Genomic DNA, 11,182 nt, shown 5'->3' on the forward strand with positions numbered 1-11,182 from the left:
GCGCTGTGGCTCAAGTGGTAGAGCACTAGCCTTGAGCTGAAGAGCTGAGGGACAGCACCCAGGCCCAGAGTTCAGGCCCCACAACCGGACCCCCCCCCCCAAAAAAAGAAAACTGAACAGGAAGACAGATACCTGAACACACAAGAATAAAATCTCAGGGCTGGGTAGGTAGCTCAGTGGTAGAGTGCTTGCCTTGCATGCATGAGGCCCTAGTTTGATTCCTCAGCACCAGATAAGCAGAAAAAGCCAGAAGTGGCGCTGTGGCTCAAGTGGTAGAGAAGGCTAGCCTTGAGCTGAAAAGCTGAGGGACAGCGCCCAGGCCCAGAGTTCAGAGCCCATGACCAAAAATAAAATAAAATAAAATAAAGCCTCTGCAACAGGCATGAGCTGGTCTCTCTTCTAACATTTGTTCAGCTCAGAAATATCCCTTAGGGCTGGGAAGGTGGCTCAGTGGTAGAGCGCTTGCCTTGCATGCTCAAGGCCCTGGGTTCGATTCCTCAGCACCACGTAAGCAAAAAGAAAAAGCCGGAAGTGGCGCTGTGGCTCAAGTGGTAGAGAGCTAGCCTTGAGCTGAAGAGCTCAGGGACAGCGCCCAGGCCCAGAGTTCAAGGCCCCACGACCGGACCCAAAAAAAAAAAAAAAAAAAGAAATATCCCTTAAAAAACACCCACAACGGGGCTGGGAAGGTGGCTCTGTGGTAGAGTGGTAGCCTTGCATGTATGAGGCCCTGGGTTTGATTCCTCAGCACCACATAAGCAGAAAAAAAAAAAGCCAGAAGTGGCACTGTGGCTCAAGAGGTAGAGTGCTAACCTTGAGCTGAAGAGCTGAGGGACAGCGTCCAGGCCCAGAGTTCAGGCCCCATGACTGGACCCCCCCCCCAAAAAAAAAAAAAAACACCCACAACCAACCTGGGACACAAAACAGTTTGTGGTGATCTCGAGAAACACCACCTGTCCACCCCAAAATCAACCACAGAAAAACGATTCAACCAGCTGGGCACTGGTGGCTCACGCCTGTAATCCTAAACTCAGGGGGCTGAGATCTGAGAATCATAGTTCAAAGCCAGCAGGAAAGTCCGTGAGACTCTTATCTCCAATAAAACCACCAGAAAACCAGACGTGGCACTGTAGCTCAAGTGGTAGAGTGCTAGCCTTGAGGCGAAGAGCTGAGGGACAGTGTTCAGGCCCAGAGTTCAAGTCCCACGACCCCGCCCCCCCCCCCCAAAAAAAAGAAAGAAAAAAAACCTTTTCAACAAGGCTGGGAATGTTGCTTGGTGATAGATTGCTTGCACATGAAGCCCTGGGTTCGCTTCCTCAGTACCATATAAACAAAAAGCTGGAAGTGGCGCTGTGGCTCAAGTAGTAGCTTTGAACAAAAAGAAGCTCGGGGGCAGTGTCCAAGCCCTGAGTTCAAGCCCCAAGAACTGGCCAAAAAGAAAAGAAGAAAAACTATTCAACCAGCCACCAAGGAGAAGGCTGCTTGCAATAGTGGTCAGATGAAAAGAGCTCTGGATTTCGATAGGCTGATCTCAGCCCCAGCTTCTCCCTTCACCTGAGATGTGGATTGAGTGACTGGTGTCCACGTTGGTGCTCCTCCCTCTGGTACAGTGAGAATAACCAAGGTCCTGAGGATTGGTAACGTTAGCAAGAGCCAGTGCCTAAAGCTCCTGGCGTGTGATGTGTAATCCAGGCTGATGTGTAATCCAGGCTCAATAAATGTCAGCTATTTGTCATTTGATTCAGCCATAATCACTTTCACAAAGCCCATTCCCTCTCTGGCTTCCATATAATTTTCAAGACGTTTTTCCACCCTATTTTGGAAGGGCCCTACATTATGTGTGTGTACCTATCATCTATATGCACATATATAATACAAATTATATACATAAACTCACACATAAGTATGTCTAATATAGTAAATTATATATTCCATATATATCTCTCCAACACTTGGAATGGGGAACATGTTCTAGAACCAGACTATCCGGGCAAACCAGTACGAACTATGCCTCTGAATCCACATCTGTGAAACGGGCCTGACAATAAATACCCACCCGAGTGGGGAGCAGCGCTCTCCCTCGGCGCTCCCATCGTGTGACACACGCGTGTGTCATTAAAACACACTTAGAAGGAAACACAAACTCAAAGCAACCAGCTCTCCTCGGCTCACCGGGCGCCTCCATCCCCGCCTCCCACTGCCGAGAGGGGCCGGACCACATTAACCGGGGTGGGCCCAGCTCACGTCCGGACTTCCTCCCGCCCCTCCGGCCCGGCCCGGGGATCCACCCACGGCCCGAGCACGCAGGGTCGCGTCCGCCGTGGGCCACCCACCCCGCCCCGTCCCGCAGCGCCGGGAGCAGGTCGGGAGGCAGCCGCGCATCCTCCCTCCCGGGAGGCTGGGCCTGCGGAGCCCACACGCGCCCGCCTGGTTCCCGCCCCCGCTCACCTGGGCCCGGTGCACACCTGGACCGCAGCCACGCTCACCGGGGGCCCCCTCCGCACACCTGGGCTCCCCTCACTTACCTGGGCCCCCCCCCTTCCGCTCACCTGAGCCTCCCCCCCACCCCGAGGCCGTTCCCGGGACTCGCGCGCGGACGCCCCCCACCCCGTCCCCCGCGCCCCGGGACACCCCGCAGGCCCGGCCCCGCCACACGTGGAGGCCGCGCCCGCCTCCCCCCCGGCCGCCCCCACAACGGGCGCCGCATTCACCCGCCCGCCGCGGTTCCTCCCACCTCAGGCCCACGCAGGCCCGGCGGCGCCCCGCAGCATCCGCACCCGCGTCGCCTTCAGAGGGGATCCGGAGCCCGAGCGCAGCCACCGCACAGCCCCGCACTGCAACGCCTTACCGCCAGCGGGTGACCGACCGCAGCTCCGTGCTCCGTCGCCTCCTCCTCCTCCTCCTCCTCCCCCGCCACCTTCTCTTCCTCCTCCTCCTCCTCCTCCTCCACCTCCACCTCCACCTCCTCCACCTCGCTCGGCGACAACGGCCGCGTCCGCTCCCGGCGCCGGCAGAGCAGCGTCTGTTGAGCCGAACCCGGGACGCGCTGCCGAGGCCGGCGCTCGTTGCATATGCAGAGAGGCCGCCGCCCATTGGCCCGCGGGCGGTGGCGCGGGCGGGGCTGGGCCTATGGCAGGCCGGCCGAGGAGCGCGCCGCCGGCGGCCGGGGGCGGGGCGGGGTTACTATAGGTCACTCTGCGGAGCTCTGGCCGAGCTGGGCCGAGCCGCAGCCGGCGGGGGGCGGGGACGCGGGGGGAGCCGGCCGCGAGCAGGCGGCGGGGCGGGGGGTGGGGGGGGAGCAGGGCTCCGCCATCGCCGCGGGGTGGGGAGAGGGAGTCTGCAGGGCCAGCGTGGACCCTCCCAGAGCAAAGACCACCCCCTCTTCCGTTAAAAAATAAAAAGCAGCAGAAGCTGCAATTACGCACTTATTGCTGCTATGCATAAATCTTAGTGTAGACCATGAAGCAAATATGCATTTTTTGCAGTTGCTGTTCTCCACTGGACCGGATTTGTTATCTTGTTTTTGCACCCATCTCGAAAAATAAAACAGCGTTTGGGAATGCCTGGGGCGGGAAGAGGCTCCAAAGCTCAGATCTCTATCCATGATCATTTCTCTGGTGTGGGCTTAACCCCGTTCTTTCCCTAAAGGCCCTTGCAATTCGATATTTGTTTATAAAAGGGTAAAGTTTACTCCAAATTATATTTTGAACGCTCCTGGACATCTACAACTATTGGTCTGTATTTTCAGAGTTTGCCTTTATGTCTCCTTTTGGACGCTACTCAGGGAGGAAAATGTATTTAAGTAGAGATAAGTCTTTTCCCCACAGCAGACAAAACAACACACACACACACACACGTATACACACACACACACAAACACAAATGACTAAAGCAGCAACTACAGTGTGCTAAGACATTCATTACCCTAGTAATAGAAGGATTAGACTATCTGCCCTCTCCACACACACACACACACACACCTTAAACCAAGAGGTTATTTAGATAGTCTGTGAAATTTTACTTAAGTAGGTGAAAGGTTGTGGATTCCTGAGCTAGCCTCAAGCTAAGCTACACTCACTTGTGTTGGGAGGATCTCAAAATCTGGAAGCTGCCAGAACTTGAACTAGGTGGAGCAGCTGATCCTCTGGCAAAAGCTCATTCACCTTAGGCCTTGGGCCAAGTTAGCTACCTAAAGGGATGTGGATGTCTAGACTCAGTCACCCTCTTCCTAGACTAGAAATTTATGTCAGGCTGGTTTCTCCTTAATCTACCCAAAGGCTATCGAAAGATTGCTGTGGAGGCAGAGAGAATGCAGAATTTCTGCTCTGCAGTGGGCTACATGCATGTCACAGCTGAGCACTGTGGCTCAGACCTGTAATCCTAGCTACTCAGAAGGCTGAGATCTGAAGATCACGGTTCAAAACCAGCTGGGGCAGGAAAGTCCATGGGACTCTTATCCCCAATAAACCACCAAAAAACCAGAAGTGGCGCTGTGGCTCAAGTGGTAGGGCGCTCGCCTTTAGCTAAAGAGCTAAGGGACAGTGTCCAGGCCCAGAGTTCAACCTCCTCAACCAACCAAAAAAAAGGAAAAAAAGAAAAAAGAAACCATGGCTCCAAAATTCATTAGAAATTTCTAAACTGAGTACCTGTGCCTCACATATGTAATCCTACCTACTCAGAAGGCTGAGATCTGAGAATTGCCACGATTCCAATCCAGGCCAGCCTTAGGCATGACATTCCATGGGCTGGGAAGGTGGCTCAGTGGGAGAGCGCTTGCTTTGCATGCTCGAGCCCCTGGGTTCGATTCCTCAGCACCATATAAGCAGAAAGAAAAAAGCCGGAAGTGGCGCTGTGGCTCAAGTGGTAGAGCACTAGCCTTGAGCTGAAGAGCTGAGGGACAGCGCCCAGGCCAGGCGAGTGCAAGGCCCTGAGATTAAGCCCCAATCCTATGGGAAAAAAGAAAGAAAAGGGCCGACCCCTAGTGGCTCACTCCTATAATCCTTAGCTACTCAGGAGGCTGAGATCTGAGAATCTCGGTTCAAAGCCAGCTCCAGCAGGAAAGGTCAAGAGGCTCTTATCTCCAATAAACCAGTCAGAAAACGAAGTGGCACTGTGGCTCAAGTGGTAGAGCGCTACTCTTGAGCTGAAGAGCTGAGGGATAGTGCCAAGGCCCAGAGTTCAAGCCCCATGATGGACAATAAATAAATAAATAAATAGAAAGAAAAGGAAAGGAAACTTCTAGAACCAAGACAGTTTGACAGGATGAAAAATGAATAGAATTCCCAGCAACATCTTTCTTTATTAAGTATTTCTTTAAATTTTGTATTTTTGTTTTTGCCAGTCTGGGGCTTGAACTCAGGGCCCTGGCACTGTCCCTGAGCTTCTTTTGCCCAAGGCTAATACTACCACTTGAGCCACAGTGCCACTTACAGCTTTTTCTGTGTATGTAGTACTGAGGAATCGAACCCAGGGCTTCATGCATGTGAGGCAAGCACCCTACCACTGAGCCACCTTCCCAGCCCACATATTTCTTTTTTTTTTTTTTGGTCCGGTCATGGGGCCTGAACTCTGGGTCTGGGCGCTGTCCCTCAGCTCTTCAGCTCAAGGCTAGCGCTCTACCACTTGAGCCACAGCGCCACTTCCGGATTTTTTTCTTTTTGCTTACGTGGTGCTGAGGAATCGAACCCAGGGCCTCGAGCATGCAAGGCAAGCACTCTACCACTGAGCCACCTTCCCAGCCCAGCCCACATATTTCTATATTATATACATATTACATTAAAAATAGTGCTTGGAAATAATTTTTTAATTTTCATCTTGTTTCCTGTTTTAACACTTGATCTAGGGTCTTACGTGGTTTCTTGGGTTTTGTTTTGTTTTTTGGTCCCCTCCAAAAACAAATACAGTTGCTATTTCTTTTAGAAAGGTTTTCTTTTTTTTTCTTTTTGGTCAGTCGTGGGGCTTGAACTTGCTTGGGCGCTATCCCTCAGCTCTTCAGCTCAAGGCTAGCACTCTACCACTTGAGCCACAGTGCCACTTCTGGTTTTCTAGTGGTTTATTGGAGATAAGAATCTCCTGGACTTTCCTTGTCTGGGCTGGCTTTGAACCACGACCCTCAGATCTCAGCCTCCTGAGTAGCTAGGATTACAGGCGTGAGCCACCAGAGCGCTTGCCTTGCATGCCTGAGGCCCTGGGTTCGATTCCTCAGCACCACATAAGAAAAAAACCAGGGGTGGCGCTGTGGCTCAAGTGGTAGAGCGCTAGCCTTGAACTGAAGAGCTGAGGGACAGCGCCCAGGCCCAGAGTTCAAGCCCCACAACCCGACCTCTCCCCCCCCCCCCAAAAAAAAAGGTTTTCAAAGCTGGATGGCTCACACCTGTAATCCTAGCTGCTCAGGAGGCTGAGATCTGAGGATTGTGGTTTAAAGCCAGCCCGGCCAGGAACGTCCATGAGACTCATCTATAATTAACCACTAGAAAACCGGAGTGGCACTGTGGCTCAAGTGGTAGAGTGCTAGCCTTGAGCTGAAGAGCTCAGGGTCAGCACCCAGGCCCAGACCAACAAAAAAGAAAGAAAGTTTTTTCCTGGTCTGGGAATGTGGCTTAGTGGTAGAGTGCTTGGCTAGCATGCATGAAGCCCTGGGTTCCATTCCTCAGCACCACATGAATAGGAAAAGCTAGAACTGGCACTGTGGCTCAAGTGGTAGAGTGATAGCCTTAAGCAAAGAAGCTCAGGGACAGAATCCAGGCCCTAAATTCAAGCCCCAGGACTGAAGAAAAAAAAAAGCAAAGTTTTCAGCATGTTTTCATTCAGAGCTTCTGGGAGTTATGGAACTTGGCTCTACTTGCCTTCTTTTTCTAAAAATTGAACACGGAAACTGCAATAGCCAACTGAATAAAAACATGCAGGGGAGCTGGGCACTGGTGGAGCATGCCTGTAATCCTAGTTACTAAGGAGCCTGAGAATGGAGGATCATCATTCAGTGCCAGCCCTGGTAGGAAAGTCCATGAGACTTTTTTTTTTTTTTGGTCAGCCATGGGGCTTGAACTCTGGGCCTAGGTGCTGTTCCTCAGCTCTTCAGCTCAAGGCTAGTGTTATACCACTTGAGCCATTTCCATTTTTCTGATGGTTAATTGGAGATAAGAGTCTCACAGACTTTCCTGACCAAGCAGGCTTTGAACCTTGATCCTCAAATCTCAGCCTCCTGAGTAGCTAGGATTACAGGCCTGAGCCACTGGCACCCAGCAATGAGATTTTTATCTCCAATCTCAACTACTAAAAAGCTGGGAGTGTGGATCAAGTGGTAGAGTGCTTGCTTTGAGAAAAACAAACAAAAAACTCAAGAGCAGCTCCTAAGCCCTGAGTTCAAGCCCTAGGACCCATATAAAACAAACAAAAACAACAAAAAAAGAAAAGAAAAGCAAGTAAAGGAGGAAGGCAGTCTTGTCATACTGTTATTTTTCCAAGTTACAGGGACTTGGAGGGAGATGTCTTCATAATGAGCATGAATACTTAATACCCTACATCCTGTGAGGGTCACAGCAGTACTCTGTGACAGTGTCATACAATGTCATGTAACAGCAAAGCCCACGTGGCTTATGCCTGTACTTGTAGCTACTCAGGAGGCTGAGATCGTGGGTAAATGGCAGGAAAGTCTGTGAGATTCTTTTTTTTTTTTTTTTCCTCAGTTGTGGGGCTTGAACTGTGGGTCTGGGCACTGTCCCTAGCTCTTCAGTTCCAGGCAAGCACTCTACCACTTGAGCCACAGCACCACTTCCAGTTTTCTGGTGGTTAATTGAAGATAAGAGTGTCACAGACTTTCCTGCCAGGGCTGGCTATGAACCAAGATCCTCAGATCTCAGCCTCCTGAGTAGCTAGGATTACAGGTGAGCCACCAGGGCCTAGCTCCTTGAGATTCTTATCTCCAATTAACCAACAAAAATCGAGAGGCAAAGCTGGGGCTTGTGGTTAAGCCCCCCACCTTGAGCAGAAAAAGCCCCGCAAAAATACAAGGCTATGAGATGAAGTCCATGTAGTAGCACGTGGGCATGTACACACACACACACACACACACACACACACACACACACACACACACACACACACAATATCTCCTTTAGGGCCAAGAAACAGCAATGATCACGTGTCTCTAAAATCTATGGATCTATGGTATATTGCGTCACTGACAAGCGCTGCCTGGTGGGACAGTTTACACCCTCTCCACAGCCCAGCTGAGCACCCAGTGTGGGAATAATGTCTGTTGCAGTAGGGCCCGGTCCAAATCTGGCAGCTACTTCAGTGCAAAGGTCAAATGATGTTTTGTGCTCCGTAGATAGGACGCCTTCCCCAGCCTGAGTCGATGATCTATGACTCTGCTAAATTTATCAGTAATTTTATTTGCCAGTGAATGGTTTAGAGGATGTGGGCTGAGCACATTTTGGAAGCATTCAGCTTTTTGGTGAGCACATAGTGACTTGTAAAGAGAAGCCACCTTTCTCTTCTGACATTGGATAGGTTAAAGACAATGTGTAGAGCAATTTCAGCCATCTAATCACCATAAACAGAGAATGCAAAGAAACCAAGGGGCAGAGACCTCCGTGAGCTGTTGAGTCTCTGAAGCACACCTGCATTGACTTCCACTAGATGTTTTGTTAGGGAAGATAACTGGTTTTACTATGTTATATTATTTATTTATATTTTTTGTCAGTCATGGGCCTGAACTCTGGGCCTGGGAGCTGTCCCTCAGCTCTTTTTAACTCAAGGTTCTACCACTTGAGCTGCAGTGCCACTTCTGGCTTTTTCTGCTTATGTGGTGCTGAAGAATCTAACCCAGGGCCTCACGCATGCAAGGCAAGCGCTCTACCACTGAGCCACCTTCCCAGCCCCTTGTTATGTTATTGATTAACCCAATGGACGGGTTCAAGTGAGAGCTATGGCAGACAATTCTTAGCTAGGCTTTTCTGTATCCCTTTCTTACCATGACTCCTTTGGTGCTGATGATACTTCAGTCTTCTAATAGAGAGAACCCGAAATGTTGGCATTTTCCCAGCTCTCCTTACAGCTAAGATGTGAGTGACAAAAGAATTTGCAAAGTAATCTGTTGTGAATCTTCTGAGTAATGAATGATCTCTTTAACAAAAAGAAGCATTTGTGGAACATACTGCCCATCGTGTGTGTGTGTGTGTGTGTGTGTGTGTGTGTGTGTGTGTGTGTGTGTGTGTGATTAATTGGAGATATGCCTGTGATTAATTGGAGATAAGAATCTCAACAGACCATAATCCTCAGACCTCAGCCTCCCAGGTAGCTATGGTTACAGTTGTAAGCCAGTGGCTTGTGGCTTTATTGCTCTTCTGTGGCTAGATGCTACTAAGTCTTCACATGACACTTCAAATGGTGGCTGCTGTTTCTACAAGTGGATGGCTTATGGATGAAGCCTACGTGCTTAGTGAAAATAAGGTAAGCCCAGATCCTCAATGAACTCCAGAGTCACTGGACTGGACTTGATCTGTTTCCTGAGGTCTCTTTGTGTGAGACAATAATGACATTTTAAAGTTGTTGTTTGTTGAATGTTCTGCTCCTAGAAGCTGGAGCCACCTTAATTCATAGGCCACCTTAACCACCACCCCACCCCCCCCCCCAGTCCCAAGCCACTGAATTTAAAAGAACAGCCCCTTCCCCAATCAGCAGGACCAGGTACTGTCCATAATGGAAACTGCTGGTATGTTAAATGATATTTTGTCTTATGTATGTGTGTGATCATGCATGCACCCACATATGCTTGTGCTAGGGCTTGAACTCACGACCTGAAAGTCACTTCAAATCTAGAAGCCAAGTGCCTGGCTTGTGTCTAGAATGTTCTAATTTGTCTGTCCAGGCCTGACTCACTTCATTTGGAATCCAAGGGTGGAGTTAAGCAATCCATGCTCTGAAAACCCAGGGGAAGATGATTGGGACAATTGGGGACAAGGGGACAATTGGGACAATTGAGGCAATTGGGACAAGGGGAACCTGGAGTATAGGACTAAACTATCAGATGGCCATCACGAGCTGGGTACTTCATGGACTGTATTGTGATCAATTGTATTTCTTCTTTGCTAATTCTGTGATGAGCCATTTGGGAATCATGACTATGCAGCAATCTCTTCATTAAAAGCATAGCTGAAAGATTAAATACCCTCATGGTACATGGCTTCAGGAATTTCTTCTGTGCTAGTTATTTATCTCCATATTGAATTTATTCTCTTTTGTTGAGGATGGTAGTGGGGTCTGAACTCAGCCTTGTGTCTGCTAAGCAGGCACTCTATTGCTTGAGCCATGCCTCCTCCAGCCCAGTTTGCTTTCATTAATTCTCTACTGCTTGATTTTTGCTGAAGCCAACCTAGAGCATGATCTGCCTATTTACTTCCCATGTAATTGGGACGACAGACAAGTTCCTTCCCTCCCTCCCTTCCTTTCTTTCTTTTTCCTCCTTCCTTTCTTCATTTGAGATGAAATTCTCAAAATATTTTTGCTCAGGTTATGGAATGAAACCACTATCCTCCTAATCCAGCCTCCCAAGGAGCTAGGATTGCAGATGTAAGCCACCATGACCAGCCCCATTCTTTTTCTTAATCTTATTTTTTAACCAACATGTAACTGACCATGTGATATATCTTTTTTTTTTCCTTTTGAGACAGTCTCACCAGCCCAGGCTGGTCTTGAACTGCCATTCCTCCTGCCTCAGCCTCCAGAATGTAGAAATTCCATGCCTGGCTCAGACAAACTTCTAACCCTAGGGTACTCAAAATGTGCTCTATGAGACAGCAGTGTTAGCTTCACCTGGGAGTCTATAAGAAATGCAGAATCCCAGCTGGGCACTAGTGGCTTACTCCTGTAATCCTACCTACACAGGAGGCTGAGATCTGAGGATCGCGGTTCAAAGCCAGCCTGCGTAGGAACATCCCTGAAACTCTTATCTCCAATTAACCACCAGAAAACTGGAAGTGGCGCTGTGGCTCAAAAAAAAAAATTCATTCAATTTTTTTCTGTCTTTTTTTGTCTGCTAGAAGAGTTTAGGTGATATATGTGTCTTCAGTGAATGGTGTTGGACTGTAGCAGCAAGCCAGAGATTCTCAAACTTTTTGTACCTAGGAATCACCTGACTATCTTGTCAAAATGCAGCTCAAGTAGGCATGGAGTGTGGTCTGGG

The 11,182-nt window shown here is 49.5% G+C and overlaps 1 protein-coding gene across 1 annotated transcript in view; it reads right to left on the reverse strand.

Moving 5' to 3' along the window:
• Acsl3 (acyl-CoA synthetase long chain family member 3) overlaps nucleotides 1-2,927 on the reverse strand; it is a 46,598-nt gene extending 43,671 nt beyond the window's left edge. Inside the window, exon 1 of the mRNA XM_070016056.1 lies at nucleotides 2,846-2,927. The gene's annotated coding sequence lies outside the window, so the exon portion shown is untranslated. The remainder of the gene's footprint in view (nucleotides 1-2,845) is intronic.
• Between the last annotated feature and the right edge of the window lie 8,255 nt (nucleotides 2,928-11,182).

Source organism: Dipodomys merriami, unplaced genomic scaffold, assembly GCF_024711535.1.
Source record: "Dipodomys merriami isolate MVZ:Mamm:240054 unplaced genomic scaffold, mDipMer1.0.p SCAF_1, whole genome shotgun sequence".
Classification (NCBI taxonomy): domain Eukaryota; kingdom Metazoa; phylum Chordata; class Mammalia; order Rodentia; family Heteromyidae; genus Dipodomys; species Dipodomys merriami.